This window comes from Rhincodon typus, unplaced genomic scaffold (genome assembly GCF_021869965.1).
Source record: "Rhincodon typus isolate 14 unplaced genomic scaffold, sRhiTyp1.1 hic_rhity00008579, whole genome shotgun sequence".
Taxonomy (NCBI): Eukaryota; Metazoa; Chordata; class Chondrichthyes; order Orectolobiformes; family Rhincodontidae; genus Rhincodon; species Rhincodon typus.
Window position 1 is genome coordinate 1 of NW_025974217.1, and position 7,092 is coordinate 7,092.

The 7,092-nt window shown below is 42.5% G+C and overlaps 1 long non-coding RNA gene across 1 annotated transcript; it reads right to left on the reverse strand.

The window, feature by feature from the left end:
* Nucleotides 1-1,563: 1,563 nt before the first annotated feature.
* On the reverse strand, nucleotides 1,564-3,946 carry LOC125482307. Its single transcript, XR_007261601.1, has 2 exons — nucleotides 3,690-3,946; nucleotides 1,564-3,517 (listed from the first exon to the last, which is right to left on the reverse strand). It is a non-coding gene; the product is annotated as an uncharacterized LOC125482307 (long non-coding RNA).
* Between the last annotated feature and the right edge of the window lie 3,146 nt (nucleotides 3,947-7,092).

Sequence of the window (7,092 nt, forward strand, 5' to 3'; positions counted from 1 at the left end):
AAATGTCAATGTACAAAGGGACCTGGATGTCCTTGTACACTGGTCATTGAATGCAAGCATGCAAGTGCAGCATGCAGTTAGGAAGGCAAATGGTATGGTGGCCTTCATTGAAAGAGGGCTTGAATTGAGAAGCAAGGAAGTTTTATTGTAGTTGTACAGGGTAATGGTGAGACCATACCCAGAGTATTTTGGTCTCCCTACCGAGAAGTAAGTAGTTGCAATAGAGGGAATGCAGCAAAGATTTAATAGGCTGATTCTTGGATTGGAAGCTTGTAGTACAAGGGATTGGATTCACAGGGGCCTGTATTCATTGGACTTCAGAAGAATGAGAGAGTATTTCATTGAAACATCCAATTCTGACAGGCTGGACAGACTGAATGCAAGGATGATGCATCCCATGGTCAGGGTGGTATATAACAAGGGGCCACGGTCCCAAGATACAGACCAAGATGAACAGAAATTTCTTCACTTGATGGTGAACCTATAGAATACTCTCCCTCAGGCTGCTATGGAGGCAAAGTGACTGAATATATTTAAGAAAGAAATAGATTTCTAGAGCTAAAAGTGTCAAAGTTTTGGGGTTCAGTGGAAGTACGGCTTTGAGATAGAGAAACAGCCAAGATAATATCAAAGTAGGCTGACTGGGCTGAATGATTTGCTGCAATTTTTTGTGGTTCCAAGCATTCATTTGTTGGCTTTTTGAAGGGGCCATATAATTGGTCCCACCTCCTGCTCTTTCCTTTAAATATCTCATCTTCAAGCATCTATCCAATTTCCTCTGGAACACTTTCCTCAGAAGGGGCACTGGAGGTGAAGTAATTGAATATTTAAAGTGGGGGTATATAGATTCTTGTAAGGCCGAGGGAATCGAGGATTATTGAGGGGACAGGAATGTGGAATTCCCACAAATGGATCAGCCATGATCTGACTGAATGGTAGAACATGGTCCACAGGATGACCCTCATATTTGTATGAAAGTTATTGAAAATGGTGGCCTTTCATGCAACACATCGCAGCTTGCAACAAGTTGCTGTGTCATTCTCTTCATGTTGCTTCTGGTGCTTTTGCAATTATCTTCTGTCTCTCACTGGTTATCACTCTCTCTGCCACTGCAAACAGCTTCTCTTTTTGTACACTACCAAAGCCTTTCCTGATTTTGACCGTCTCCAATAAATCTCTCATCAACTTTCTCTGTTCCAAGGAGAACAAGCTGACCTTCTTCAGTCTCTCAAGTTAAGTTCCTCAACACTGGTACCATTCCAGTAAATCCCCTCAGTGCCTTCTCCAAGCCTTGACATTCTTCCTGAGGTGTGGTGCCTGGAAATGCACATAATTCCTAGCAGACACAGTGAGTAGCTATGATGGTCAATTTCCTGGTTCTTTTCCCCTACACCTTGCTTCAGTTTGAAGGATCATTGTTCACCCCTCTTTCCTCAATGCCCCTTTAATTCTGTGATGAGTGACTGAGAGAAGGAACCTAGAGAATTGGAAATGTGAAAAGTTCCAAATAGGGACACGCTGGTGTAATGAAATGCAATTTCCAAATGTGATAACAAAATAAGAGAATGTAAAAATAGAGTGAGATTTATTTACAGTACATAGTGTTTTACAGGATCCAGATTTAGAGAAAATGTCAAATATACAATAGCTGGGGTAATTCACCACAGCAATTTTACAAAATCATATCAAATGCTTATTGACTGATCCCAAATTGACTCCAATGAGCAATGCAATTGGGCAAAGTCTAATAAGAACCCAGGCATGAGGAGTCTCTGTTAGTATGAGACTACTACACCCTCATCCGTGCTTAGAAATAACAAGCTCCTGTCACCTGCACTTGGTAAACCCACAGGACCAAGAATGCATCCTTGAAACCGCTGGTTCATCACAGCATAGTTCTGATTGCAATAGCTCTAACTGCACTGGAGCCTAATTGAAGACCAGTTTGTCAAACAGTAACTCACTCCTGGCTGGCCCTCCATTCAAACAAAGCAGCTCTGAGGCTGCAATGGAGCAATACAGATGGCTAAAGGAGTGAGTGCCATGGGCTGAGGGCCACTTGGACGCTTCCACCAGCTGTAATCAGAATAAAATCAAACCATTTCCCGTAAACAAAGTGCTAAAATCGAAACATTCACATCAAATGGATACTTCTAGAAAAAATATCTTTTTCAAACATATAAAACTCTTTCCCCATAATCGAATATACAAAAACTCTGATCAAACTGATTAAAAACTCATGAATTTCAGTATTGAGTAATGTCTACAACATTCTCCAAACCAAAAGCAACTCATTTCCAACATTCTGTTGTATAAACTTTAAACTTCACTTACAAACAAAAGTCAATTCCTTTTAATGTTGTTCAGTGAATTCTCACATCTTGCCTGCTGCTTGGTGATCTCTCTCGGATCCCAGTATCATCCTCTCTTCCCCCGTCAGGACCAGCTCCTCACTGCCTGTCCCTTGATTCGTCCAACCAGGGTCCAGGGAAATACTCATCTGTTAAATGTGATGCTGCCCATTCCCACCAGAAACAGACACCTGGTATCCCACAAGGTCAGAGCCCTCCCCACATCCAAACCATAGAGGTGGCGGGGAGTGGCCAGCACCCAGGAACGGGGGTGTGGGGCACTGCATCGGGGGGAGAGGGTGGAGGCAATACTCAGGAAAGGGTAGCTGCACTGAGACTTCTCAAGCAGATCTTAGATGTGGGATCCAGTCTGGATGGCCTGACAGATTCACAGTGAATCACCTGGATCAGAATGGGATTTTTTTGCTATTCTTGAATAGTGTTATGATTTTGTAGAGTTGTAATCCAAACAGGACTCTGAGGAAACATTTCACAGTCTGCCTGCTTGCTTCCAAAAGCTTTTGTTCAATGGCCCAGGTCAGCATGGTGTTTACTACCAGTTCACCGGTTGACCTAGGCTCTGATTCAACGGGAATAATGTGCACATTTGTGAAAGATTCCAGAACAGAAACTGTGGCACCAACAAAGGTCTCACTCACCAAAGCCTGTTTACAGTAAGATTTAGTTAAGGTGCTGAGTAAAATAAGCTGCCTTTTCAACGGATGCTGTTGAACATGAGAGATAGAGTTCTTCTGCTGAGTACGCTTAGATTTTGATGTCAGTTCAGTCTTCTGGCAGTGAGACAGCTGGTTATACCAAAGCTGCCAGATTCCTCTATACACTGCTAGCCTCTGCCAGGCCAAGATATTCAGCATTCTCTGCTGTTGCAACCCGGATGTATCCGTTGGGTTGTGTTAGTGTCGGGGTAGCAGGGATCAGGCAAGGAGAATTCCCAGAGCGCAACCTGCTCTGGAGATCCGGTGCCCAATAATCAGGATGATCAAATGGCAGGTCCTTGTTCCCAGACAGACTCGGTTGACTTAGATATTCAGGATTTTCCACGGTGTTTCTGAACAGACCTTTTGGGATTAGGGACCCATTCCTGCCATTACCACGAGCCAGAGCTTGGCTGGGAGATAAAGTTTCATCTGCCTGGTTTATGTAGTCTGACAGGAAACAAAAGACAAAGATTAGAAGCAAAATCAGGTCATAGTGGTGCCAAAGAACAGACCCAGACCTCGTCAGATGCACCTCCGCCCCACCTCCCACATTAAGAATCAGCAATGGACTAATTGAAGTGAGTCGGTGGGAGAAGGAACAAACATCATTGACATTAACCTGTTTCCGTTTGATCAGAGCCCAGTGAGATGTAACTATCCACCTCATCTTCTCCCTCGTCGGTCAGATGCACTGTGGGATTGGAGCTATATCGCTGTTTGACATTGTCCTCTCTGGCAGGACAGCAGGGCAATCCTCTACATCCTGAGCCCTCAGCCTCAGCGTAAGTGTCCACACAGGCATCAGCGGGTTGTGAAGCTCCAGACACCAGGCCAGAACTCTGTGCAGCACCCCGCTCCTCAACCGAGTGTCAGTGTCTGTTAGTCAGAAAGCAATTTTTCACCCAGAATAATCAAAGTTGCAGCTAAGACCATTTAGCCTATTTTAGGAAATTAAGTTTGGTATTAGATCCAAAAATAAGTCATACTAAGTTGCTTGAAAAAGTAGCAATCCCAAGGGCTGGGAGGAATTGCAGAGATTAATTAAGGAGGGAAAAATAGAGAAAACTTGCATGGAATGTAAAGGGAAACTGCAAGAGCATGTATGTATATATAAGAAAGAGATTAGTGAAGACAAACGTACAGTCTGAAACAGGAGAATTGATAAAGGAAAACAAGGACAGCAATTAACTATTTTAGCTCTGTCGTTTTGGAAGATGCAAATAATTTCCCAGACATGCTAGGGAAGCAAGGGAAGGAGGAATTGAGGGGCGTTAGTTTCTTAAAACAATAGTTGGTAGAAATTAATGGGATTAAAGCTGAAAAATCCCCAAGGCCTGATAACTTATATCCCAGGGTACTAAAGCAGGTGGCTGTGAAAACAGTGGATAAATTAATTGTTAATTTCCAAAATTCTGCAGATTCTGGAATAGTCCCAGCAGATTTGAAAGAGGCAAATGTTACACACTGTTTAAAAACTAAGGGAGGAAGAAAACCAGGAATTACAGAGCCATTAGTCTAATAGCTGTAGTAGAGAAAATGCTGGTGTCTATTATAAAGGGTACGATAGCAGGACACTGTAATATTGTTGATACGATCTCAAAGACAATGTGGGTTTATGAAAAGGAAATCAGTTTTTTGGTTAAAAGGATGTAATCAGTAGGATGGTTGTATTTGAATTTTCTGAATTTTAATAAGTTCCCATACAGGAGGTTATTGGAGTGGGGCACACAGGAATCAGTGCTGGGGCACCAGCTACTCATAACATATGTCAAAGATTCAGATGAAGGAATCAATGTCGTATTTCCAAGTTTCCAGATGATAAGACTTGATGGGAATGAGAGTGACAGGGATGTAGAAGGAAGACTCGAGTGAAGGCAAATGCATGGCAGATCTAGTATAATGTGGATAAATGAGAGGTTGTCTACTTTGATAGGATAAAACTAAAATAGAGTATTTCTTAAATGGTGATAATTGGGAAATGTCAATGTACAAAGGGACCTGGATGTCCTTGTACACTGGTCATTGAATGCAAGCATGCAAGTGCAGCATGCAGTTAGGAAGGCAAATGGTATGGTGGCCTTCATTGAAAGAGGGCTTGAATTGAGAAGCAAGGAAGTTTTATTGTAGTTGTACAGGGTAATGGTGAGACCATACCCAGAGTATTTTGGTCTCCCTACCGAGAAGTAAGTAGTTGCAATAGAGGGAATGCAGCAAAGATTTAATAGGCTGATTCTTGGATTGGAAGCTTGTAGTACAAGGGATTGGATTCACAGGGGCCTGTATTCATTGGACTTCAGAAGAATGAGAGAGTATTTCATTGAAACATCCAATTCTGACAGGCTGGACAGACTGAATGCAAGGATGATGCATCCCATGGTCAGGGTGGTATATAACAAGGGGCCACGGTCCCAAGATACAGACCAAGATGAACAGAAATTTCTTCACTTGATGGTGAACCTATAGAATACTCTCCCTCAGGCTGCTATGGAGGCAAAGTGACTGAATATATTTAAGAAAGAAATAGATTTCTAGAGCTAAAAGTGTCAAAGTTTTGGGGTTCAGTGGAAGTACGGCTTTGAGATAGAGAAACAGCCAAGATAATATCAAAGTAGGCTGACTGGGCTGAATGATTTGCTGCAATTTTTTGTGGTTCCAAGCATTCATTTGTTGGCTTTTTGAAGGGGCCATATAATTGGTCCCACCTCCTGCTCTTTCCTTTAAATATCTCATCTTCAAGCATCTATCCAATTTCCTCTGGAACACTTTCCTCAGAAGGGGCACTGGAGGTGAAGTAATTGAATATTTAAAGTGGGGGTATATAGATTCTTGTAAGGCCGAGGGAATCGAGGATTATTGAGGGGACAGGAATGTGGAATTCCCACAAATGGATCAGCCATGATCTGACTGAATGGTAGAACATGGTCCACAGGATGACCCTCATATTTGTATGAAAGTTATTGAAAATGGTGGCCTTTCATGCAACACATCGCAGCTTGCAACAAGTTGCTGTGTCATTCTCTTCATGTTGCTTCTGGTGCTTTTGCAATTATCTTCTGTCTCTCACTGGTTATCACTCTCTCTGCCACTGCAAACAGCTTCTCTTTTTGTACACTACCAAAGCCTTTCCTGATTTTGACCGTCTCCAATAAATCTCTCATCAACTTTCTCTGTTCCAAGGAGAACAAGCTGACCTTCTTCAGTCTCTCAAGTTAAGTTCCTCAACACTGGTACCATTCCAGTAAATCCCCTCAGTGCCTTCTCCAAGCCTTGACATTCTTCCTGAGGTGTGGTGCCTGGAAATGCACATAATTCCTAGCAGACACAGTGAGTAGCTATGATGGTCAATTTCCTGGTTCTTTTCCCCTACACCTTGCTTCAGTTTGAAGGATCATTGTTCACCCCTCTTTCCTCAATGCCCCTTTAATTCTGTGATGAGTGACTGAGAGAAGGAACCTAGAGAATTGGAAATGTGAAAAGTTCCAAATAGGGACACGCTGGTGTAATGAAATGCAATTTCCAAATGTGATAACAAAATAAGAGAATGTAAAAATAGAGTGAGATTTATTTACAGTACATAGTGTTTTACAGGATCCAGATTTAGAGAAAATGTCAAATATACAATAGCTGGGGTAATTCACCACAGCAATTTTACAAAATCATATCAAATGCTTATTGACTGATCCCAAATTGACTCCAATGAGCAATGCAATTGGGCAAAGTCTAATAAGAACCCAGGCATGAGGAGTCTCTGTTAGTATGAGACTACTACACCCTCATCCGTGCTTAGAAATAACAAGCTCCTGTCACCTGCACTTGGTAAACCCACAGGACCAAGAATGCATCCTTGAAACCGCTGGTTCATCACAGCATAGTTCTGATTGCAATAGCTCTAACTGCACTGGAGCCTAATTGAAGACCAGTTTGTCAAACAGTAACTCACTCCTGGCTGGCCCTCCATTCAAACAAAGCAGCTCTGAGGCTGCAATGGAGCAATACAGATGGCTAAAGGAGTGAGTGCCATG